We start from the raw sequence: 26,768 nt of genomic DNA on the forward strand, positions 1-26,768 counted from the left end.
GACCTCCGAGGTCTCTAATAACACTTAGAAGGTTCTAAGGCACAAGTCTCTGAGCCTCCCCCAAAAAACTGTGCAGTAATTCTCATCAGTATGGAAAGTAGCCTGGAGTTCACAAGGAAAAAGGAATCAAAATGGCTTATAAACTTGAAAAGATGCTCAGCCAAGCTAATAACTAAAGTATGCAAATTTAAAACATTAATTAAGCCGAAACCGGTTTGGCTCAGTGGATAGAGCGTCGGCCTGCGGACTGAAGGGTCCCGGGTTTGATTCCGGTCAAGGGCGTGTGCCTTGGTTGCGGGCGCATCCCCAGGGGGGGGTGTGCAGGAGGCGGCTGATCGATGTTTCTGACTCTCTATCCCTCTCTCTTCCTCTCTGTAAAAAATCAATAATATATATAAAGAATGCTACTTTAAAAAAAATTAAAAATAAATAAAAAATAAAATAAAAAAATAAAACATTAATTAAAGTATTAATTTGCATGTGCCAGACTGGAAAAATCTATAAGTTTCAGAAAACACATCAGAGCACAGGGTGGAGAAAAGGACATGGTGGGTGGGGGTGTGAATCAGTGCACGCTCTTGGAAAGGCAAGTTCGGCAGCATACATTAAAGTTATAACCCTATGTAGCCTGTGCGACTCAGCATGTCCAGGTGTGAGCAAAACTGTCCATTCACTTCTGCCCAGAAGGACAAAATCCTATGAATGACCTGAATGCTCACCAATTTAAAAAATGGGTAAGATAGCCCTAGCCAGTTTGGCTCAGTGGATAAAGTGTCAGCCTGCGGACTGAAGGGTCCTGGGTTCGATTCCAGTCAAGGGCACATGCCTGGGTTGCCAGCTTGATCCCCAGTAGGGGGCATGCAGGAGGTAGCCAATCAGTGATTCTCTTTCATCATTGATGTTTCTATCTCTATCTCTCTCTCCCTCTCTGAATTTAATAAAAATATATTTTTAAAAGATTTTTAAAAAAGAACACTGAAATTAAAAAAATAAATAAATAAAAAATAGGTAAATAAACTGTAGTACAATGAATAGCATGCAACCTGTATACAGAATGAGCTGGATTTATATACAGACTGATATGAAACACATGCAAGATATATTGTTAGGAAGAAAAAAGAGGTATGTCCCATTAGTATAAGGGGGTGGGGGGTTATAAACATAGAAAATGTCTGGGAGAAGTTTTTAAAATGCTGTTTAAAGCTGCCTCTAGGGAGGGATACTAGGAACTTGGGAGGAGGAAAACTTTTTACTACGCTCTTTTGTACTGAATGCATATATTACATTCTTAATTTTTTTTTAATTAGTGGAAAGAGTTTAATGCAGAAAAAATAACAAAAGAAAAAAAGGCTTAAGTTATATTTTCAACTAATTTGTAATGCAGTCCATCAAAGCAGCCAGAATCTGGCTTTGGGCTTTAAGACACTCACATGCGTATCCCGTCGTTAAAAATCATCTCCAGACCAGCTGGTTTGGCTCAGCGGTTGAGTGTCAACCTATGAACCAGGAGGTCATGGTTTGATTCCCAATCAGGGTACATGCCCAGGTTGCAGGATTGATCCCCAGTAGGGGACGTGCTGGAGGCGGCCGATCAACGATCTCTGTCAACATTGATATTTCTATCTCTCTCCCCCTCACCTGTCCTCTCTGAAATCAATAAACATATACATATGTATGTTTGTTTGTTTTTAAATCATCTCTAGGAGAAAGAAGGTCCTCACACTGTCCATGTGCTTCTCACTAATTAGGGAACGAGGACTCTCCTGCCATCTTAATGCAAACCACTAACTTAAAGACTGAAGGCATCCACGAGATGAACGTCTCCCTGCCTAAGCCTCGTGAGTCATGAAAGGTGCTAGAATTGTCTTTCTTTGAATGTTTGGGCAAAGAAACATATCACTAACTAGTGGGAGTCAACCCTGGTGCATACAACTGCCTCTATCCATAAATGTCAGCTGTGGTTTTCTTCTCCGTGGACCAAACCCTTCCTGAGACTAAGTGAGCACTCCCCAGATCAGTGATCTGCTTAAAAGAAGCCTAGTAATTGGCTGTTAATTATTCTCGGTATGTGTGTGACCAGGAGGGAAATTAAAAGAAGACAACATGCTTCGAAAAGAACCTACTTTTTTGCTTTTGGCAAAAATGTTAAAGACAAGACCTTTATTTCTTGGCGTGAGCTTGTATTTGCTAACAGGTGAGGGCATTTTTGTTCATCTAACCATAAATAAATATACTGGTAGCTGTTTAAAAACATTCACTTAAGTGTTATCAAATATGTGTTATGACCTATTTAAAAAGGAGGAAATACCCAGAGTTTTCCTTGTAAATTTATTTAAGCAATGCCATCATGGGACCGGATCGAAAACCCACCAAACAACTCTAGCAACACCTTCATCAGATTTTCAGATTCTTTTTCAATGCAAACCAGGCAAATGTCTAGAGTTTTTTGTTTTTTTCTTTCCAATTTTTTTATTAAGGTATTATATGTGTACATATCTTACCATTGCCCCCCCCACCCCACTCCCATATATGCCCTCACCCCCCCGAGTTTTGCGTCCATTGGTTATGCTTATATGCATGCATACAAGTCCTTTGATTGATCTCTTATCTCCCCCATCTCTCCCTAACCTTCCCCCTGTAATTTGACAGTCTGTTTGATGCTTTACTGTCTCTGTATCTATCTTTTTGTTCAATTTTATAATGTTCTTTATTATCCATAAATGAGTGAGATCATGTGGTATTTTTCTTTCATTGACTGACTTATTTCACTAAATGTCTAGAGTTTTAAAATGCCCTTTGAGTTACAGAAAAGGGGGGAGGAGGGAATGCAGAACCAGTTTTGATCTGTTTCTTTAGTGGTTAAAAATGATTTGGGGTCGTTTAAAGGTAACTCACCATTCATTGAATTAGAAGATGTATTTATAGACTGACACATTGTAAGCCATGCATACACCCAAAGTTAGTTTCCATGACCAAAGCATTAATGTCTGAAAAAATTGAGGACATAATTGTCAAGAAAAGGCCAAGTGCCCAAAGTCATAATGTGCAGAAAACTTTCCAATGATAGTAGGGATGTACAGAGTGGGGCAAAGTAGGTTTACACGTGTGTGTGTGTGTGTGTGTGTGTGTGTGTAACAGAGCTTATTCTTTTATTATTATTTTTTGTATTATTTTCCATAGAAACAACTATAAGCTTACCTTTGCCCCACCCTCTCCATTTATAAGCATGTTGAAAAGGACACAAGTAACTCCTAATCTCCACCCCTCTGTACAATGTCAAGTCCATGAATGAGGACCCTCATTGTCTCCTACAAAAAGCCTGCCACCTGGCAGGTGCTCACTACAATCAAAAGAGCTCATTTTTATAAAGGCATCTACTCTCTTTTCTAAGAGGTAAGATGTTGAAAGTTCCTAACTACCTACCTTGTGATTTTTAGCTAATCTTTAGGCAAAAATAAAAGCTAAATTCAACTGAATTTCTGGAAGCAACATGAATATACGTATAGTCTCATTACATTTTTAAGTTCAGTAAATTTTAGTGAGCATCCATGCTCATCAAACATTTTGGTGCTTTATAAATTAAACAGGACTCGGATGACCACGCTGGGCTCTCCTGCCCAAATGGGTGTCCATGAAGGGTTCTCCACAGCAAATCACGGGGATGCCCCTAGGAAGTGATCTAATAACATGAGGGTGAATTTAAAGTTAAACAGTTTCTTCACTGAGGGAGTTCTCAGAGACTCGAATACTAAATGTGCATAAAGTGCATCCACCAAGAAGAGAATGTAAGTTTCCCAAGCTTATTTGAGCAGGAAACACTTTGTAATCCATGTGTGGTGGTGGTGGTGGTTGTTTTTTTCCCCCTCTAAAATATGTAAATCAACTACACAGAGCTATTTCCTCAAACTGGGCATAAATTCAACAGGGATTCACAAACTCACTTTCCCGCATGGAGACCTGAGAAAAGCATCAGATTCCCCACCTGAACAGTAGAGACAAAGATATGTCCTAACTCATACTTTGCTGTTTGAGTTAACCAAAATTGTTTCGATTATTATCATGATCCTGGTTTAGACTGCTCAGGCTTCCACAACAAAACATCATAGACCAGGTGGCATAAACAACAAACATTTATTGTCTCACAGTTCTGGAGGCTGGAAAATCTGAGACAGGGATCTGGCGGCGTTCAGTTTCTGGTAGGGCTCCCTCCCTGGCTTGCAGGTGACCACCTTCTCACTGTGTCCGCACATGGTGGAGAGAGAACAAGCTCCCTGGGGCTTCTTCTAATAGGCCCTAATCCTACCCCAGCAGGGCCCATCCTATGCCCTCATTTAACTTTAATTGCTTCCAAAAAGGCTCTATCTCCAAATACAGTCACATTGGGGGGAAAGTGTTCAGCAAAGAATTTTTACAGCTATATCTGGAACACTTCCTCGTAAGTTTATTTAAAAGATGGAAAGTATGTCATTTCCGGTATATTGTAAACACTGACATTTTAAAAATAAAATGATTACATTGTTTTTTAAACAGCTCTTTTGAGGCATACCTCATATATCAGACAATTTACCCATTGAAAGAATATGATTCAATTGCTTTTAATATATTCACAAAGTTGTGCAAACATCAACACAATCAATTTTAGAACATTTCTATTACTTCAAAAAGAAACCCCACACTCCTTAGCTGGCAGTTCCCAATTGTCTCCCCACCCTCCCACCCAATCATAGGCAACCATTAATCTACTTTCTGTCTCTACAGATTTACCTATTTTAGACATTTGATATAAGTGCAATCACATAATATGTAGTCCTTTGAGACTGGCTTCTTTCTTTTACCATAATGTTATCAAAGTTCATTCATGTTTTAGCATCTATAGACACTTCATTTCTTTTCATTAACTAATAATATATCATTGTAAAGATACACCACATTTTATATTTATTGGTTCATCAGTTAGTTGATGGACATTCAGATTGTTCTCACTTTTGAGCTATTATGAACAATGCTGCCACGAACATTTGGATAGAAGCGTTTGTGTGACATGTTTTCATTTCTCTTGGGTATATACTTGGGAGTAACATCACTGGATCATACTGTAACTCTATGTTAACCATTTAAGAAATTACAGACTATTTTCCAAAGCAGCCGATTCTCGCCAACACTTGTAACTGTCTTTTCCATTCTAGTCATCCTAGTAGATGTGAGTTGGTATCTCATTGTGATTTTGGCTTGTAATTTTCTGGTGGCTGATCATGTTGTAGATCACTTTATATGCTTATTGGCCATTTGTATGTCTTCTTTAGATAAATGTCTACTCATATCCCTTGCCAATTTTTAATTGGATTATTTGTCTTTTTGTTATTGAGTTGTAATATTCTTTATATATTATGGATACTAGTCCACTATCAGACATATAATATGCAAAAATTTTCTCCCATTCTGTAGGCTTTTTCACATTCTTAACATTATTCTTTTAAATATGTCCAGAGAAGCCTAAATACCATGGAGATTTCATTCCCAACATAATCCATGTTTTATGTGAATGAGAACTAGGAAAATTTACATTATACCCTTTTCTCCTTGAAATCATATTTCATTCCTCTTTTCCCTCAGAATTTCATCCTCACATATTTATTCCTGAGAGTCTTTTGCTGACTTAGGAATTCCCTCAGAATTTCATCCTCACATATTTATTCTTGAGGGTCTTTTGCTGACTTGTACTTCTCTGGAGCCAAAGTTTCATACATACTTTAAAATGATTAAATGCCTTTGATTTCCTGTGACCACAAAACTCTCAGCTTTAATATTTGTCTTCTGGATTCAGTTATTATTATTATTTTCTTATCTTTTATTTTCATATATTTATTATAATTACTTATAATTATCATTATTAATAGGCACAATAAACATACTATTGACTGTGACAGTTATTAAACAGAAGAAATAAATGTTACTGGCAATGCATTGCTTAATAAGATGAATGGAGTAGGAAATAGTTAAGAGGCCTTAAGATTTGCCTGACATCCAAACTATGAACTGGCGATCAGGTCTTTGAAACATCGAGTGGTAAGATTATGGATGAAGAAGAGTATTTTTTATGTAAAATAGGAGAAGACTGTGGAAGAAGGACCGGTGGGAAAGAAGATTCTGCATGATGCCCAGATCATGGGTGTGCTTCCATCAGAAGTTAAGGTGCTGGAAAGAGATTCTCTTAAAACTACCCAGGCCTACGCACCACTTAGAAAGTCTGTTCTACTCCCCTCAGTGTGCATGTGCCCAGTTTGGAGGCAGCTGCTCTACAGGGGGTTGGGCTCCCTTGGATGGTTAGGTGTAATGCGTTCCTGTTATATTACACAAAGCCTCTCTTTGCTCACACTGCTTTTGTACAGGAGAGAAGTGGTGCCGTGGGTGGAGAAAGCAGCTTACTTTCTCCACTATTTCATAATAAAATAGGATGGGTCAAGGTAATTCAAATAATCAAGGTTTGCATTCAGCAGTGGATAAGAACAGATCCAAATGCTGATTAATTATATGCAATTTTCCATCTTTTACCCTAAAAGGCTGAGGGCTTCAAATCACTTGCTGCACTAGACAGCGATATACAAATAAGCCTAAAATAGCTACTTTTAAAATCAGATTTAAGCTTGACAACAGCTTATGACTGGATTAATGTTGCTTTCAGTCGTCTAAATGCCACTTTGACAAACTACATGTTTGTCTTGATGACAGCTCCCCCAAGGCATATGGCTTCTCCAGCAACTCCAGTGTTATGTTTGCAGCAGGAGAATATGCCTCATTGTTTTCAGAATATTCATAATTTACAAGACCTCTCTTTGGTCATGTTTCATAATTGCTCATAATGTGGAGAGGAAAGTCCCCTGCACAGATGCTATCCAGTGTGATGTGTGTGGTTTTCTTTAATTATTATTAATTTCAAAGAACAAAGTGTTCTCTTTGAAGCAAACATTTAACAGTCATGATCCAAATTTTAGATGAAAACATTGCTTTACAAAGTGTAACATAAAAAAGGATGCTAGACTAAGTTTCTTCATGTCAACCTCAAACAACGCAGAGAAACTTTGCAACTATGAAATCATGGAAAGATATAAACTCATGCCCTGGCCGGTGGGTTCAGTGGTTAGAGCATCACCCCTTGCACCAACTGCTGAGCAAGATAGACAAGTTCCCTTCCCTAGTCCATGAGTCCCAGTGTGTTCTGTTGTTGATCGCTCTGAAGTAGACAAACATATAATTTTCCAAAACTTCTCATAATAGTGGCTGCTGGTCTGAGGATCTTAAATTCTTCCTAAAAAACTAAAACTTACTCTGCTTTTATTCATTTGACAAGGTTAAACTTTAACTCAGGAAAACTGCCCCCCCACCCCCCGCCGCCACCACCACCACTATCAACAGCACTCCCCACGCCCCTTCATTCCTCAGCAGTTGGTAAATCCCTTCCTCCAAAATGGTCTGTCTTCCCCAACTGAAAACACACGGGAAGCAGTGGGTCTCAGGGGGGCAGTCTGCCCTTCTGAGGGGCTCTGGGCAAAGAGTCACCAAGTCAGCTAGGGCACCTTCCCGTGCATGAGCTCATTCATGAAACACTTACTATAACCTGCATATCGTAGATCATCTAGACATTCAATGAGCAGCTTGCAGAAATAAGACAAAGCCAGGAAGGCTTTATTCCATGATGCTTCCACAGGACAGGGGTCCTCAGCCCTGCCAGACCAGCGCCACCTTTTGATAGCAAACGCTGGGCATCCACAGAGACAGTGCGCACACAGAGGCACTGTAATATAAAAGGCAAAATCGAGGGGAGTACTTGTTACTTGCATTGTGTAATAGGCATGACTGCACTAAAGGATTTGATGATGTAGTAAGATGTTTGCAACCATTTTTATTTATTAAATTTTAATTTAAAAGAAGTGAAAGACGTTCACCTGAACAGCTGGAACACTTTTTATGGGATATTTTTAATAAAGGCAGAAAGAGAGAGAGGGAGGGTGTGTGTGTGTGGGAGAGAGAGAGAGAGAGAGAGAGAGAGAGAGAGAGAGAGAGAGAGAGAGAGAGAGAGAAAACACAGATGTATATTCATATCATCACATTGCCCACAAATGAGCACTGGTACAATTCAAATACCACAAGCAGCACTACTACTGGCGATGGGATTTGCCAAAATGTCTTTGTTAAGTTACCAATAAATCAAAGTACAACTTCTGAAGTGCTCAGCAGTTACATTCCTGAAAACTTCATATCATAACTTAAAACTGGGCCCCAAAAATTTTTTTGTCTTTATATGCTAAATGGGTTAGGTTTTTATGGGTAGATTTTTCCCCAACAAGGACATTCTAAGATTTTGCAGAATGCACAGTATAGGCTTCCCCTTGGTTAGCTGTTCTGTGGCACTACAGACTGTCTAGCACCTCTGGCCCCCCACCCACCAACCACCAGTACGCACTCCATTCCTTTGGACAACCAGTTAGTTTCTCCCCAATTTCCAAAACACTCCCCACAGAAGCAGTACCAGTCCCACTGCAACCCACTGCATAAAGCTGTCCTAAAAGTACTGATTGGAAACTAACAGACACAGTCCCCAGGTACTAGGGACAAAGTGGTGGGGAAAAGAAAACAAAAACAGAGCTTAGTGCACAGTGGGGAAGTGACATTAAACAATTACCCAAGAAATTATATCAATTCAAAATCCTACTAAGTGCTTTGAAAGAAAATTGTAAACCACTAGTTTGGAGGGTATAGTGGCCTCGGACTTTAGGAGTTTGTAGATCAGTAAAATTATTTTATTGACTTGGAGATATAAATAGGGTTGTCATGTCAGCCTCTTAATCTTGCCATCAAAGGTCATTTTTTTAAAAAAAAATAATAACTACCATTTACAATCACCATGGTAACAAAAAGGCAGGACAGAAATTATTTCTGGATTTTAAGAAATAGATAAAACAAAAGAGTACTTTTAGCATGGTGGAAAACCACACTCACTGTATTACTGGTATTCTCTTTTGGCTTCAGGCTCATAAAAACTTACCCAAAATGGGCATTTTGTTACCACAGCACAAGATCCCTCCTGCTCCAAGTATGTCCTGTAGACGAGCACCATCAGCATCTTGTGAGAATTTCTCAGAAATGCAAAATCTCAGTCCCCACCTCAGACTGAATGCATCAAAATCTCACTGTAACAAGGTCTCCAGATGATTGCATGCACGTTCGAGTTTGAGAAACACTGTCCTCTAATAGGTTATAGTCCAGTGGTCGGCAAACTCATTAGTCAACAGAGCCAAATATCAATAGTACAACGAATGAAATTTCTTTTGAGGGCCAAATTTTTTAAACGTAAACTTCTTCTAACGCCACTTCTTCAAAATAAGACTCGCCCAGGCCGTGGTATTTTGTGGAAGAGCCACACTCAAGGGGCCAAAGGGCCGCCTGTGGCTCACGAGCCACAGTTTGCCGACCACGGGGTTATACTGATCCTCCAATGGCTGAAATTCAGCCATAACCATCTATATTTAAGACTAGTAACGATCTTTAACACACGATAACCATTTTTCTCAAAGAAGGTAATTGAGGGGTCCTGGGAAAATAAGGGCACGAAATAAAATGTAAAACAGATGAGCTAGCATCCTAAAGCTCAATCATCTTTCGTCTTTAAACCTCATGACCTTGGAAAGTCATCCGAGGTAGAGGGACAATGAAGTGTCAATAACAAACAACATTCCCAGCTTGGCAGTAGGTTTCAGTAGCATAAAATGAGTTCCATGGCTTCTAGGTGAGTACACCCAGGGTCTGTGCTAAATGCTGAGTCCTGTCCTGACTGCTAAGTCTGGCCGTAGACAAGGCAATTTTTATTACTAACTGTTCTGGTGACTTGACACATGCTACATTTGAATTCATGTTTTATTGCACAATTAGTTTTCCCAAGAAAGAAAATCTCTCTAGATATGTGATAATTAAGGGCAAAGGCAGGAGGAGGCACAGACTCATGCCTCTTTTCTAAGCCACACTGATGAGAAAGTACCTGCCAGTATAGTGTGATGCCTTTTTGAGACAAAAGAAAAGTTACCGTATAGATCTGTGCTGATCAATAAGGTAGCCACTAGCCACCTATGGCTACTGACCACCTGAAATATGGCTAGTTCAAACTGAGGGATGCTGTAAGTATAAAATAGACAAGCATATTTTGAAACTTAAGACAAAAACCTGTAGGAAAAAAATCTGTTTTTATACTGATTATATGTCCAAATTATAATATTTTGATCATCACCCTTATCTGAGGTCCCACTTTCCATGGTTTCACTTACCCACACTGCCACACTCCACCACGGTCCAAAAATATTAAATAGAAAAATCCCAGAAACAATTCATAAGTTTGGCCATGATGAAATCTTGCACCGCCCCGCTCCATCCCACCGGGACATCCTCTGTCCATGTATCCATGCTATACATGCTACCTGCCCGTGAGTCACTTCGTAGCCATCTCAGTTATCAAATTCGCTGTGGCGATATCAACGTGCTCGTGTTCAAGTAACCTTTACTTTAATTAATGCCACATTTGTGAAGCTTCTATTACAGGATATTGTTATAATTCTTCTATTTTATTGCTCGTTATTACTGTTAATCTCTTTCTGTGCCTAATGTATAAAGTTTTCCATAGGTGTGTATGTAAAGAAAAAAACAGTACGTCTGTATTGAGTTTGGTGCTATTGGTTTCAGGCATCCATTGGGGACCTTGGAACACACTTCCCTCGATTAAGGGGGACGACTATATTGGGTTAAACAACATACACTAAAATTAAAGAAACCTATTTCTTTTCTTTTGTTCAATATGACTACTAGAAAAAAATGTTAATTATAGTTCTATTGGACAGTGCTGGTCTGGAAGCACACTACCCTGCATCAACTTTAAGTTTAAAAAATTATGTAGGTGGATAATTCCTAAATCTTAGAGAACACCTGCAGAAAGGTGTACTTAGGAGGCAGGCAAATAAAAAGGGAGGTGTTCAGCAATGTTTTTATCTTAACAGATGCTGAGCAAGAGAGCCCTTTTCCGCATGGGGTTCCCAAAGAAAGCGAAATATCAAGTATTTAATAAAAACAGAGCCTGGGGAGGAGCAGTTACAAACTGAAGTGCAATCACAGTGATGAGTTCGCTCAGGGGCTCGGAATGTAGAGGAGCGGAAAAGATAAACAAATTCCACTGACAACAGCCAGTGACTTCCTGGCCTGGGCCGTTCACCTAACCAACCCTCCCCACCCTAAGTAAATGCGGAAAGTAAAGCCACCACCTCCGCACCTGAGCTGAGTCGGGTCAGGTGAAAAGCCCAGGCAGAGGCTGACCACCTCGGTCCGTGGAGATGTATCTACACATTAAAATGAACTCCCAGTTCTTCTTCCCCAGTACGAAGAAAAACAGGACAACCTCCATGGGATTACAGAATAGATTCAAAGGTCATTTTTTTTAGTAGCAAGACCTCCACACACACCAGTGTGTTAAAACACCATTCCTCACAATGGGAAATGGTGCCAGGTCCGTTCGTTTGGGAATGAGGCTACGAATATGCAGCGAGCGAAGTCGCTGAGGCCATCTCCAATCTGGGCAGATTCCTCTCATTCCTGGCCCCGGAACAATCCCATCACTTAGGGAATCTGGGCCTCCGCCAAGCCGCTTCTGCAGTCTGCTGGGGGAGGGGCGAGGAGGGGGGATGTCTGGGCAGCTGGCTTTTATCACAAAGCCTGCTCTCTCCGAAAGGCTTATCATGAATTTCCTAGACATGCTATAAGACAGTATTTTCAGTGATTAATAGTACAAAACATCACATTTTAAAAAATAAATGCTCAACGCACACACGGCCAATAACTACATGAGTGAAGTCTGATGCAAATATTAAAAAAAATTATATTCTAGTAGTATTTAAATTCCTTTCATTAGGCTTAACCTCAACAAGCATATAGAAGAGAGAAAAAAGCTAACATATTGAGAGCTTAATAGAGGTGCCGGGTACTTCCCTACATTTATTATTATTATTATTCCCCCATTTCATAGTGTATGTGTGTGTGTGTGTGTGTGTGTGTGTGTGTGTGTGTGTTTATTGACTTTAGAGAAAGCGTTAAGGGAGAAAGAGAGAAACACTGATGTGAGAAATAGACATCAATTGGTGCCTCCCATACATACCCCAACCGGGGATCAAACCCACAAACTAGGTATATGCTCTGACTGGGAATCGAACCCACATGTTGGTGTATGAGACGACGCTCCAACCAACTGAGCCACCCGTCCAGGGCATTATCTCCCCATTTCAAAATGCACTGGGGAGGTTCAGTACCACACAACCAGGAGGAGCTGGGGCCTGGACATGACTGCAGGTTGGTGACCGCAGGCAGTGAGCACCCTGACTTCCCAGCCAATACATGAAACTGCCTCCCCGCCTCCACTCTCCCAGGGGGATTCTGAGACTCCGGGGGATTCAGAGACTGACTGTCCGTTGGACCAAAGCCACTAAATGGTGCAGCACAAACCCAAATCCGTATCTCACTACATTCTTCACGCAAGCAGCTTCCAGCCATCACCAAACCTTTGCCCCAGTGCGTAATGCTGTCAAAAGTGTCTTAGGTTCTCCTTGTCCTCAAAGGGGAGGGTTGCTAGCCGCTCTGCCCTTCTCCCCTCCTCGCCAAACTGCCAATGTTCCTAGCACAATCCGAGCTGCTGGCTCTTGAGGCATCTGAAGAATACAAAGTAGGATTTATGCTCTTCCCAGCCATGGAAAATTGAGTACTCAGGTCTATAAATCTGTCACGAAATATGAAAAAAAAAAACAACACAATGCATTTGTCTGAATGGACACGTTAGTGGGTGACTCATATTACTTGTCATTCAAGTTTCTTTAGAAATGACTCCCATTTTGAACTCCACATTCCTGGGGCTTTTAGGTCACACACCTCCCCTAAACGCGATCCTGAACACAATGTCCTTAAACCCGGACTCTCTCAGGTGACACAGAATGACAGTGAGGGTGGACGGGCAGGAAACCGGGCTTCCAGCCCCAGCCCCACTGTGCCGTCAGAAGACTGTGTGTGGCCTAAGGCACAGCACTCACCTCCTCGGATTGCAATCTCCTCCTCTACAAAACAGGGAGGAAAACATTTCTCCGCCGCGTCCCTGGGCTGCTGCAAGAGTGTGCTGAAATAACGTGGACAACTGGCTTGTGAACGCTGAAGCCCTATACACAGCTGCTGTGAATCTGCGGCGACACTGGTGATGAGAAGGGGTGTCAGGACCCCTAAGGATGGCAGAGGGAGACAGTGGTCTGGGCCTCTGACCCCACAGGCCCCGCCGAAATCATCCCTGGATGTTAGGGCTCAGGGGCTGTGTTCTTAAAGGGCAGGGAGAGGTGATGAGCACCGCATTAAATAAAAGGCTTGAGAACCCCAGGAAACAGAGCCATCACCACTGTGACTGCCATCCTATGCAACTCTCCACGGGATGCCTGAGGATGCTTCAGGGAAGCTTTCGCTGCTAGACCTTCTGATCCAGTGTGAGATGGGCAGAAACCTCACCTTAAAATCGGCATGAACAACGCTTAGGGATTTTTCCCTTTTTTGTTTAATAAACTGGGGGGCTGAGGGGAGGGGCGGGGAGGGAGGACTTAAGAAAACAAACCTAATACCTTAAAATCTAATGTTCAGAACACTTCTGATATTCCTTTTCAGATACCCCCCTCCCCCATTTCACATTATCAATATGCTAATATCTGCTATCAAGCCTGCCAAGGACATGTGTGGATGGACAATAGCTCTTTAAAGAGAGGAGCAAAATAACTAAAGATCTTCAAATTCAACTATAGCAGTGGTCGGCAAACTGCGGCTCGCGAGCCACATGTGGCTCTTTGGCCCCTTGAGTGTGGCTCTTCCACAAAATACCACGTGCGGGCGTGCACGTACAGTGCAATTGAAACTTCGTGGCCCATGCGCAGAAGTCGGTTTTCGGCTCTCAAAAGAAATTTCAATCGTTGTACTGTTGATATTTGGCTCTGTTGACTAATGAGTTTGCCGACCACTGAACTATAGCAACAGCTGCCCCTCTCTTAAAATAAAAGATGCCTAATGACTGGTATTCACATGGTCAGACTACACCCCCAGAGGCACAGATCCACTCTCCTCGGTCCAAGACAGAAACCCTCTTGAGCCATTTGACATCCTGTCCTGTGTAGTGACAGACCTGCACATACGTCTCAGTTAGGGGCACAACACTCCCATGATTATAAACTCTACAAGGAAATATTTAAAGAAGACAAAGAGAGATGGCAACATTTGAGATAAATAACTAAAAGAGTCAGATGTGGGTTTTTAAAATTACAGTACCAGGAAGCCAGTGAGCTGATAAATGGTCTGCTACTACATTAATAATGGAAACTATGAATATTCATTACACAATAGTCATAAATAAAAGGGAGGAAAACCAGAGAGTACAGATGGGGCAAAAATTCAAAAAGCTTTTAAAAGGGGGGGAAAAAAAAAGAAGAAGAAAGAAGGAAAGAAAACAGACACAGCCTCAAATAATACTACTTAAGTGAAGGTCCCTGGGTGGAAACTTTGATCTATGATAAGATGAGCCAGTCAAGAAGGAACTTCCTTACACAAAGGTAAATAAATAAACAATATAAACTACCCCAAATGACAGGAAGAGCTTTCAGTAAAAATAGAGTCAGGACTGCCTTCGCTAGGATGTTTGGGATCAGAATACTCCATCTCCCAAACCATGAATAAGGTTAGCAGGTAGTGCCCCGCCCCCCCACACCCTGGCTCCCCACTCAGAGAAAGGACAATCTTACATAAAAATACAATGCACTACTGTGTCATCTCTAATGTTTAATTTTTATATATGTCTTGGGAATGAGGAGAAAAAAAACAAAGATACAAATGGAATTAACCCCAAAGCAGATGCTCAAGAATCACAGCTAGTTTTTCCCTCTATTACAAGCTAGGGACTTCTAGAAAAGGTCACCACACTGGAGCCTCAGTTTTTCTACAAGATCATTTCAAGGAAAATACAAAAAACCCATAAGCTTTATTTATATAACCAAAACCACCACCAAAACCACCACACAAATGGACAATCCCTTGACAGTTTTTAAAAGTGTGCACAACCCGGCCGGAGTGGCTCAGTGGTTGAGCATCAACCTATGATCCAGGAAGTCATGGTTCAATTCCCAGTCAGGGCATATGCCCAGGGTTGCAGGCTCGATCCCCAGTGTGGGACCTGCAGGAGGCAGCCAATCAATGATTATCTCTCATCACTGATGTTTCTATCTCTCTCTCTCTCCCTCTTCCACTCTGAAATCAATAAATTGAATAAAATAATATATGTGCACAGATTATTCTAAGTTGTTTCCAAACTAGCAACAAAGGCGAAAGTCATGAGTGCTAAATTATTGACAAGGCACAACATCTGGCTGTACTTTTTAATTAGATAAGGGATCCTGAATGCAAATGCCAGAGGATCGTTAGAACTGGAGTAAGCACCAACTCTAAGTAGGAAAATCGATTTGTTTGCAGCACTGTTGTTTTGTTTCTCAATTAGTCCCCCAGCCAAGGTCTACCCTAATGCTAACACTTAGCATTAATGTGTAACTAAGTCACACAATTCAACAGTAAATGTAACTCAATATCATTTAAATGCAAGGAACTTGAACCATTCTTTTAAAAGGCCAAAAATCCAGCAAGTCCCTCCCAGCTGCTACTTTAGCTGTTGGTGAGGGGGCTACGTCACCCCAATTCCACCATTTCGCTAGCTCTGCTCTGGTTGCTTAACCTCTCTAAACCTCAGCTTCCCCATCCGTAAAAGTAGAAATAATAGTGCCAACATGATTGGGAAGATTAACTACTCTCCAAAAAAAAAAAAAAAAAAAACATTTAAGGATAAAGGGGGTCAACTATATGGCAACGAAAAACTAGACTTGGGGTTGGGGGGTCAATATATAGAGGAGGTAATATAGAATTTTACACCAGAAACTCATATAATCTTACTGACCAACGTTGCCCGAATAAATTTTATTTTAAAAAAAACAAAAACATATTAGGGGTTTTGGGTCTCATAATCAATAAATGATTGGTAAATTCCTATGGCATCCTAAAAAAGAGAGAGAAAGAAATCATCTCATGTCTAGATTATGGAAATAAAATAACCAGGAAAGCCCCACAGAAGTGTTGTCTCTTTACTCTTTCAAGCGACGCTTGCCCAGCACATACTAAGTGCAAAGCACTGTGCTGAGCAAATGAAACAGCAGACACCCTCCCAGCGGACAAACCCCTCCGGCGGACATTCCTCCCGCAAGGCCAGTCCACACACGGCCATGGCAGGGCCGCTGGGCTGGGAGGGGTAGGGAGCCGGGGCAGGAGGAAACCTAAATTTGGGCTTCAGAGCCTCGGTTACCCCATCTTTAAAGTGAGCAGGTTCCTACACTTAGACCACGGGCGTCCCATGAGGAAGCTAGGCAGGCGCCAGGTAACCCGCCACTCGTTCCCCGCAGATGTGAGGGCTCACGTGGGTGGAGCGAAGGTTGACAAACCTCCCTGAGCAGGATGGATGCTGTGAGAGGCACAGCCAAGCCCTGAGTGCCTGCCAGGTGCCAAGGCCTGTTAAAGGATTTACAAGCATTATCTGGTTAATCTTCGCAATAGGTTTGCCAGGTGGAGATGATGATCCTGTTTGGACAGATAAGGGAAAGGAGGCACAGGAAGGCTGTGGGGTGGGGGAGGGAGACAGGGGAAGACAGGGGAAGAGAGATGCCCAAGCTCACCGCCCTCCAGCAGAGGGAGCTCAGGGTGGAAAGCCCTGGACACCAACCAGTCACAATTCCAAAGACAGCCCGAGCCAGTCAATCGCTCAAAAATAAAATAAATCCTGAAGAAAAATACCCAGCCCATCAACCACTAAATCAATAATTCCTGTGACTCATCCCCAAATCGGTGATGCTCACTGAACCCCAAAATGGTGGTACATGTCCCACCAAAAGTTCATACACATTTTGCAGGTTTCTGACTGGGCAAAAATGTGATGTGCTAATTACAACATCTGAAAGGACACACTTGTAAGAGGATGCAATTAGCAACATCTTTGTGCTTTCATTGCACAAACAGTTAATATGCAGACTCTTAAGTGCAAAGCAATGTTGAGAAGATACTGAATAAAGAGGCATATATCTTTTTTAATAAGTCCTCAAAAGAGCCTCCAAATAATTGAACTTAATCAGCAGTTCTCTTACACAGATGGTTTAAAAGCTCACCAACAAAACTTACAATAAAATGTAGACGAGGACTCTGGTCATTAAATGCCTAAAAGTTGAAATAATCAACACTGTATGTTCGTTAAAATTGTGTACATTGGAAAAATACTCATGTAAGAGCTAAAGAAAATAACAGCTTTAATTTAGAAAGTTACAAGCATCAAGAGAAAAAAACAACTGACAAATACAGGAAAGGAAGAGATAAAAATATTGTTTGCAAAATATATATTTTTTATATTGTTTGCAGATCACATGATTACATACCTAGAAAACATAAAGGAAACCTTTGAAAAGTACTGAAACCAATAGAGTCTAGTAAAATAACAAAATACAAAATAAATATGTAAAAATCTGCCCTGGCTGGTGTGGCTCAGTTGGTTGAGCATCTTCCTATGCACCAAGTGAAGGGTATCAGTAGGATTCCGGTTAGGGCACATGCCCAGGTTGTTGGCTCCATCCCCAGTAGGCAGCGTGCAGGAGTCAACCAATCAATGTTTTTCTCTTCTCATCAATGTTTCACTCTTTCTCCCTTCCCCTTCCTTTTTCTCTAAAAAATCAATAAAACCTTTTTTTTAATCTATAGGAGCAGAAACAAAAATTGAGATAATAGGTATTACACGCGTGATCAGCACATCATACTAGCCACTGACCTCAGAGGTAAAATGCCCAAATGGAAGTAGAAACTAGCGAGAGGCTCTCACATGTAAGTCAAATGTTTTCCAAACAAACAGCAGGAAGGGCTGGCAAATACATTCATTTTAAAAGTAAATATTAACCTAATGAGCTTGGTGACCGGAAAACGGATTCTGCTCTCCTGAGATTTTCACTTCCCTGCTTCTTGTCATCCAACAGAAAAAGAGCCCTGGCCAGGTGGCTCAGTTGGTTGGAGCATCATCCATACACCAAAAGGTTTTGGGTTCGATTCCCAGTCAGGCACACAACTAGGTTATGGGTTTGATCCCTAGTCAGGGGGTATACAGGAGGCAACCAATTTCTGTTTCTCTCTCACCTCTCTCTCTCTCTCTCCCTCTTTCTCAAAATAAGTAAACATATCCTCAGGTGAAGATAAAATAAATAAAAAGAAAAACCACTAAGAGGGCCCAAATTCTCCTACTTCTGAGCCCAACTGGTACTGGAGAAGAATCTAAAAATAACTCTTTATGTCCTGAAATCTTCCCAACTCAACAGGAGGCAAAAGCATTAGACAAAGTAAATCAGATAACATGAGTCCCGAAAGGCCGTGGGGAGCACAGGACACTCAAGTCCTTGCTTAGGGGCCGTGATTCCCTAATTGCAGGACAGGGCCAATCCCTCCCAAGCACCAGCACCTCCTGCCGCTCCTCTGCTCTGCTGCTTCCCAGGCCTGCCCAGGCGCCCAGGGCAGAGGCATGGCTGTCAGGCAGGAGGGCAGAAGCATCCACAAGGCCATACCCGGCCTGCACCCACTGCCAGGCTGTGAGGAGGAGCACAGCGGCGGGCGCTGATCACAGTCCCCACCAAGACCAAGCAGTTTCAGGAATAAAAGGGTTTGAACACCCAAGGATACTGGAAGCCTGGGGAAGGGGAGAAAGAAAGAAAAAACGGGCCTGTTTTTCTCAACACCCACTAACCAATAAACAGGCATACAAAGCATTCACTGGCTCTCTCTGTGCCCACCTAAAACCTTTCTCTTTTCTTACCAAGATGTAAATATTTATAGTACGTTTTTGCTTTGTTCAGGTAAGGCAGTTTAAAGACCCTTGAAAGGCCTTCCGACACTGCTTTCTGAACATGCCAGTTAAAACACATGCCCACATCACTCTCCTAACATCCCCCAGCAGGCTGGGGGCCCGTGGTACCTCATCTACCCGTTAACCTTCCATACCTTTCATTGTCTGCCGAATCCTAATGTCTCCATGGAAATTTGTATTAAACTGTTACGACCAGAAGGAGGAAGCTTAAGCCTTCCACAATTCCACCAAATCCCCACCCAAATACAGATAAAAACAGCAATGCAAGCAACGTAAAGAGTAATTTAGAAGAGACCTCCTCAATCTCACACTAACCAACCATGTTCTCTTCAGCAATTTATTTAAGCCCCCTGGACCTCGGTTTCCCCCCGGTAAAATGGGTGGAACTTGGCTCAAAAATGGCATTGGAATCTACTGCAGGAATCTTTTCTTTCACTTGCTCTTACGTCTTATTAAGAAAACCATTCATTGATGAGAATTACTACCAAACATCGGTTGCATCTTTGTAAGAACTTGAGGTCCGTCCCCCCTCTATACACCGCACGTCACCCATGCCGAGGCCGGGTGTTGTTTCTCCTTTCCCCGGGGATGCAGCCCGGTAAAATGCTGCGCGCACACTGGAATCAGAGAGACGAGGCTGGGATCACGGATTAAACCCCTTTCTAGCTGAGGGGCTTTGAGCAAGCCACACCTTCAAGGAACCTCAATGTCCCTGTGATCCTTTTTATGTTTCCTTTGGTCAGATGTCTCCCCCACGCAGGAAACACTTACGTTACACAAAGCTCAGATCACACTCCTCTGCATACAATGGTGTCTTCACTTAACGCTGCAATTTTTACTTTATGCTGTTCTACTATTTTGTACATTTTCTGCAAAGAGCATTACCTTTCTTAGTAGCAAATATTAAACTTATTCAGTGAAAATTATGTAACTGATAAGAAGGAAAAATTCTGAACCTGAAAAAACTCCAGGGTGATATGCCTACATTGCCTGAAAAAAATTTTTTTTTTCAAATTGAGGGAAATGCACACATAAACAATATAGTAAGGGAAGTCCGGGGAATGCTGTCCATACGAGAAGTATCTGAAATTGGTGTCATCCAATTAATGTCATTCATACGGGGTCTAAGATTTTCATCCTCTAATAACTGTAGAGAAATTAATGTAAAGCGGAGCAGTATATCTTGCAAAGTACATATTTATTTATCTTTTCCTTTTATGATGAAAGCACCTTTTTCTTGCACATGTAACACATCATTTAGACAAAGTAATGCAAACCTCTTGGGGAAAGTTCTGAGCTCAATTAAGGCATCTGGGGACAGGCCATATGTTATCAAGCGTTTTGCACACCTGAACCCCAATATCTAATGACCCAAGGATGCTCATTTATAGAACTAAACAGTCTGCCTTTTAAGAGAAGAGAAGCAGGCACTGCAGAAACCCTCCATCATGTTCACTTTAGACAATAGAAAGAAGCTATACAGCTGAGGATTTAAAATAAATGAGCACCTATAACACAAGAGAAGTTGTAATTCACGTCCTGAATGACTATTACTAACACAGAATTTTTTCTCATCAGTCTTATCTCTTCTTGACCTATAACTTTTAATTCATAAAATGTTCATTAAAACTGAAAAAAATAACCCTAAGCTATCCTTACTCATTTTTATATGTTGTGGAATAATGTCTACTTAGCCCTGCTTTAAAATTTTTTTTTATCACTGTCTTCGTTTTTCTTTTGGCTAAAATATCTTGCAAATTAATGTGATGTCAAGAAATATACAGCTGTAGAACTAGGGCTATATTTTCTAAACCAAAATTCAGGATGCATGATCTGAAATCAAGAGCTGTTCAAAAAAAAAAAAAAAGTCAGACTGTGTGTGACTGTACCAATATCCATCTTCAACCCCTTTTTAGTTCCGTTATAGATATTTTAGATGAGTGGCTATCAATCACTTTTATCATCAAAATGCACTTCTGGGATGCGGCACACTCAAAAGACAACCCTGGTAACTGCAGCAGCAGTGTTTTCAGGGTGTGACTTGGGGTAGGGGGAAGTGGAGAAGCCCACATCAAAATCTTCAGGGAGCATTTAGAAAACTCTCACCCTCTAAGCCCATCACTGTTTACAAAACTGGTGCCAGCTTTTTCAAAATCCTTTAAAACACAAGAACTAATGCTCTAAGGTAACTAAGTTATAGTCATAGCCCAGCCTTAAGGCAAGAAACAGACTAGAGGAACATATTTCAGTTTGTTTCCACCAAGACATATGTCATGGGTGATAATCTCCTACTTGGCACATTCCTTTTGGGCAAACTCTGGAATATGCCAAATTCCTGGTACTGTAACTGCAACTCAGCCCCTTTCTTCCCCATACAAGAAAATACATCAAAACACAACCGGGAGACTGACATCAGTCTGCTCTACAATTTTTTAAGGAAATTATTTGCATACTTGAACATGTCAACAGAGTTAGAAGAATGTGTTTGAGGTCAACTAGATGAGAATGGTAATTCCCTGATGCCACGACACCTTCCAGAATCACACGTGGCAGACATCTCACACGAGAGTGTCCACAGGTGGAGAGAACACAAATGAGCACATGGCATTGGCAACTCTAGGACTCCCCCCTTCTCTGTCCAATTTCAAGTCTCTTACAAGTACGATTTCAGTACTTACAAGCGAGATTGGCCAGGCTGGAAAATAGTTTATCAGTGAAAAGTCCAACAAGTACTCTACGTGACACAATATTGGCTGAGTACACAATTACATGTTGGAACAATTTTTTCTACTTTATTTTAACTGGTCATAAGAGCCTTAAAAAATTTTCCCCACACATTCCTTACCCATACATATAAGATTTAAATATAAAATTTAATGAGTAGCTAGCTATTTAAAATGACACATAAAAACTATTTTTTAATTTATTTTTTTATTGATTTCAGAGAGGAAGGGAGAGAGACAGAAACATCAATGATGAGAAAGAACCATTGATTGGCTGCCTCCTGCACGCCCCCTACTGGGGAGGATCGAGCCCGCAACCCAGGCATGTGCCAATGGCTGGAATCGAACCTGAGACCCTTTAGTCCGCAGACCGACGCTCTGTCTACTGAGCCAAACCAGCGAGGAGCACATAAAAACTATTAATCTCACTTTTAAAAATAAGTACACAATGTTGCATTATAAGACACTGTAGCAAAGAGTACTGCCATATACTGAAATCATTTTTTTTTAATGTTTCATTAAAATCCCCAAATTCATATGCTTAAACAAAAGAAATGGGAAGGAAAAGAAAGAGAAGGGAAGGGAAGGGAAAGAGGAAAAAACAGAGCAGGACAGGAAGAAAGGAGGGAAGGCAGGAAGAAAAAAAAGAAAATTTAAAAACTAAAAAATAAATTGAAAGCACAGACCATAACTCCAGACCTCAAAAAACTCTGACAAGGTGAGCACACAACAGAGTACACAAGTGTTGTATAATCAAGTTGTACACCCGAAGTGTATAGTTATTAACCAATGTTATCCCGATAAATTTAATTTGTAACAAAGAAGAAAATCATTTGATCATAAAAAGTAAATAGACACTTGTTTGACCTTAATTTTTTTAAAAAATACTGACCTCTGATGTCTGGAGGTTTCTGGTCAAGGTAAACATGGTTCTCACCTCCTCCCACAACCACATCAAAAATACAACTAAACTATAGAACAACCATCATTCAGAACGGCCTGAAATCTGGCTGAACGGAAGTCCTACAACTAGGGGATTAAAGAAGAAGCCACATCGAGACTGGTAAGAGGGGCGAGCCTCAGAATGCGCTGGTCTGGCATCCATGTGATTACCTGAGACCCCACCAACTTGCAGGCTCACCCAAGCTGTTTCCAGTGGCTTTTCCATACAAATGGCCTGTCTTGGCTCATGCTTCAGACTTTCCTAAAATCTCTCAAAAAAGCAGCATCTGGCCTCAGCATGCCCTATACATCTCACTAAGTGGCCCCAGGCCCCGCACCAGCAGCAGCCATCTGCAGATTGCTTTGTAGCTCATGCCAGGTAAAGCCCTGGACAGAACATAGGTGGTAGGTGACCTTGGCCTGCACCTCCTGGGAGGTCCCAGAGCCAGTGCACTGACTGGACAGTTTCAGAACATGTTGAAGCACACCGCCCCCCAACCACCTCCAGAAGGGATACACTCAAAGGGTGGACTCAGCAGGCACCAGACCCCCACTGAACTAAGTCCTGCTCTGTGGGGTGGGCCCCTGCACAGCTGATGTACTACAGTGGTCACAGCCAATCCTTACAGCCTACTGGCCTGGGGGTAAATCTCTCCCACTAATGTGCCAACAGCAATCAAGGCTCAACTACAAGAGGAGAGTGTACACAGCCCACAGGGGGGAAGAGGGTAGACCTGGAGTGCCCGGCTCAAGTGACTGGAGAGGCTGTGCCACTCGGCCTTACAGAACACCGATTACATAAGGCCACTCTCCCAAGCCTGGGAGACATAGCAGTTCTACCTAATACATAGACACAAACACAGGAAAACAGCCAAAATGAGGAGACAAAGAAACATGTCCCAAATGAAAAAAGCAGAACAAAACTCCAGAAAAAGAGCTAAACAAAACGGAGACAAGCAATCTACTAGATGCAGAGTTAAAGACACTGGTTAAAATGATGCTCGATTAATTTAAGGGAAAAGCAGATAAACTTAGAGACAACGTCAACAGCATGAAAAAGGACACAGAAACCTTAAAAAAAAAAAGAAAGCTGAGAATTAAAACAGCGATTTGGAATACAAGGAAGCAAAAAAAAAAAAATACCTAAACAGAGAAATAAAAAGAAAAGGAACCCCCAAAAGAACTCCCAAAATGTAAGGAGCCTCTGGGACAACCTCAAGCATACCAACATTCACATCATGGAGGAGCCAGAAGGAGAAGAGAGAGAGCAAGAAATTGAAAACCTATTGGAAGGAAGGAGGGAGGGAAGGAAGGAGAGAAGGAAGGAGAGAAGGAGGGAGGGAGGGAGGGAGGGAGGGAGGGAGGGAGGGAGGGAGGAAGGGGGGAAGGAAGGGGGGAAGGAAGGAAGGAAGGGAGGGAAGAAGGGGGGAAGGGGGGAAGGAAGGAAGGTTCCCGAACCTGGTGAAGGAAATAGACATACAAGTCCAGGAACCCCAGAGAGTTCAAAAAGAAAGGAACCCAAAGAGTCCCACACCAAGACACATATAATTAAAATGCAAAAAGTTAGGCACTTCTGGCGCCAGGTAGACGGTCACCATGAAGTTCAACCCCTTCGTGACCTCGGATTGCAGCAAAAACCGCAAATGCCACTTCAATGCCCCCTCGCATATAAAGTGGCAAGTTCATGTCATCCCCGCTCTCCAAGGACCTGCGGCAGAAGTACAACGCCCACTCCATGCCCATCTGAAAGGACGACGAGGCCAGGTGGTTCAAGGACACTACAAAGGTCAGCAAATCGGCAAGGCAGTACAGGTGTAAAGAAGGAAATGTCATCTACATCGAGCGGGTGCAGCGTGAGAAGGCTAACGGCACACCTGTCCTGGGCATTCACCGAGCAAGGTGGTTATCACCAGGCTGAAACCGGACAAAGATCGTAAAGAAATTCTTGAATGCAAAAGCAAATCTCAACAAGTTGGAAAAGAGAAAGGCAAATATAAGGAAGAACTTATTGAGAAAATGCAGGAATAAATATAACCTGCTCTGCAGGCACGGTTTAGCTGTAGGTTTTTAGCCTGGTGTGTACTCCTTTGAAGCTTGTCAAGATGTCTCTGGAATATTTCTTCCCTTCCTCGTTTGGTACTGATATGTGGCTCTGTAAATCTATTGTTGCTGTTTTGATTAACTTTATGAATAAAAATCAGAAATGTTTCTTTAAAAAGGTGCAAAAGGTTAAAGACAAAGAGAAAAATCTTAAAAGCCGAAAGAGAAAAGTAGTTAGTTCCCTACAAGGGAGGTCCCATAGTGCTGATTTCTCAACAGAAACTCTGCAGGCCAGAAGGGATTGGCAAGAATTATGCAAAGTGAACAATCTGCAAAGCAAGGATCTATGACCAAGATTACTCTGCCCAGCAAAGCTATCTTTAAAACTGAAGAACATTTAAAGAGCTTCCCAGACAAAGACAAAAAAAAAGCTGAAAGAATTTATTATCACCAAATATTACATGAAATGATAGTCTTCTTTATAAAAAATAAGAAAAAAATTAAATTATCTAAAATATGAAAAAATGGCAATAAATACATACCTATGAACAATTAAATCTAAAAAACAAAGTAAATAAGCAAGCAGAACAGAAACAGACATATAGATACTGAGAACATTTGGATGGTTGCCAGATGGGAGGGGGGTTGGAGAAAGTGTGAAAAAGGTGAAGGGATTAAGAAGTACAAATTGGTAGTAACAGAACAGTCATAATATAGTCAATAATATTCTGATAACTATGTATGGTGTCAGATTCATGTTACCTGAAACTAATAAAATATTGTATGTCAACTGTAATTGAAAAATAAAAATGATTACCAAAAAATAAAAAAAAGCCTGACCCTTTACTTAGCTGATTTCAATTATCGTATGGTTCCTAGCATAAGAGCTATCTCAAATACAACCAAGCAATTTGAGGGTCTGTAGATTATAAATAAGTGGCTCAAATTTCAGTCAGAAGGAACATGGGTATATTGGACTCCCTGTAGCTGGGCCCATTTTGTACAGGTTGAAGGAAATCGTAAGTGCCTCGGCTGTATGAAGAGACTTCCCACACCAAAGGTCAGCTTTCCGCAAATGAATTCAAACATGCAAATCAAAGTACTGCCCCAAAGGGAAGGCCAGCCGCCTCCCAGGGGAGACTCCCTGCAGGCGAAGGGGCCTGTCGCGGGATGCGCAGTGCTCAGGGAGGGAAAACAGACACTATTCATGCCTTCAACTTCTGTAACAGTCTGTCTCTTGGGAATTAAGGAAGATGAAAGTGACTAATTCTCCCAAATGTCATACATTTTGCATTTTGTGACATGAACCTCCTCTCTGAATCTTTACGGCACTACCCAGACATTCTAGGCACTGTCTGGGACTAGACATAATTATGGCAATTATGCCTACCATAATTAGGGAGATGGCAAATGTGATCAAACTGAAGGAAACACTGAAGCACAGAAAGTTTCAAGCCTCCGAAATTTTCAACTACATTTCCAATGAGAGAATTAAGGAGGAAGTCAAGTTCTTTTTCCGTCAGTCACCCAAAATGTTGGATTTGAAACATAAAGACTTATTGGCATAATGAGAACAATCTGTAAATTTCTAGACATCTTACATGGGATAGGTTCCTATCTTCCAGGGTTGGTAGACACGGACCATGGTGAAAATAAAGTAGGATATAAAATTACATAAAATCTTACTCTAAAGAGTAACACTGTGTCTGTGCCCAGGCCCCACACCACAAGATCATAGGAGCTAGTCCGCCTATAAATGTCAGTGGATAAATTCTGTGAGCCTGGCTAGACTGAGAGTCAGCATGTCCAGAGTCTCACATAAACCAGACATCAATAAACCCCTGAAGCACAAATCTCCGAATTGACGTGAAGGACGTATCATGACAAGAAAGACATTTTGGGAAGATTAGCAGATGGAACCACGAGGTCAATTCAGAGGTTATTGAGATAAAAGAGGTAAAGGAGATAAAGTCTTGAACTGAGGTCGTGGGAGCTTGAATGACGATGAAGGCACTGAAGTGAGAGATGACTGTTTG

At 41.6% G+C, this 26,768-nt stretch overlaps 1 protein-coding gene and 1 pseudogene across 2 annotated transcripts in view; one reads left to right on the top strand and one right to left on the bottom strand.

The window, feature by feature from the left end:
* Window positions 1-26,768, bottom strand: part of CDK14 (cyclin dependent kinase 14) — a 516,006-nt gene that overhangs the window by 472,602 nt on the left and 16,636 nt on the right. The gene's annotated exons all lie outside the window — the stretch shown is intronic.
* LOC307107832 (ribosomal protein uL24-like) lies at window positions 24,126-26,017 on the top strand (annotated as a pseudogene). The gene has a single exon. The product of its transcript is annotated as a ribosomal protein uL24-like (transcript).

Source organism: Cnephaeus nilssonii, assembly GCF_951640355.1.
Source record: "Cnephaeus nilssonii genome assembly, chromosome: 12".
NCBI classification, from domain to species: Eukaryota; Metazoa; Chordata; class Mammalia; order Chiroptera; family Vespertilionidae; genus Cnephaeus; species Cnephaeus nilssonii.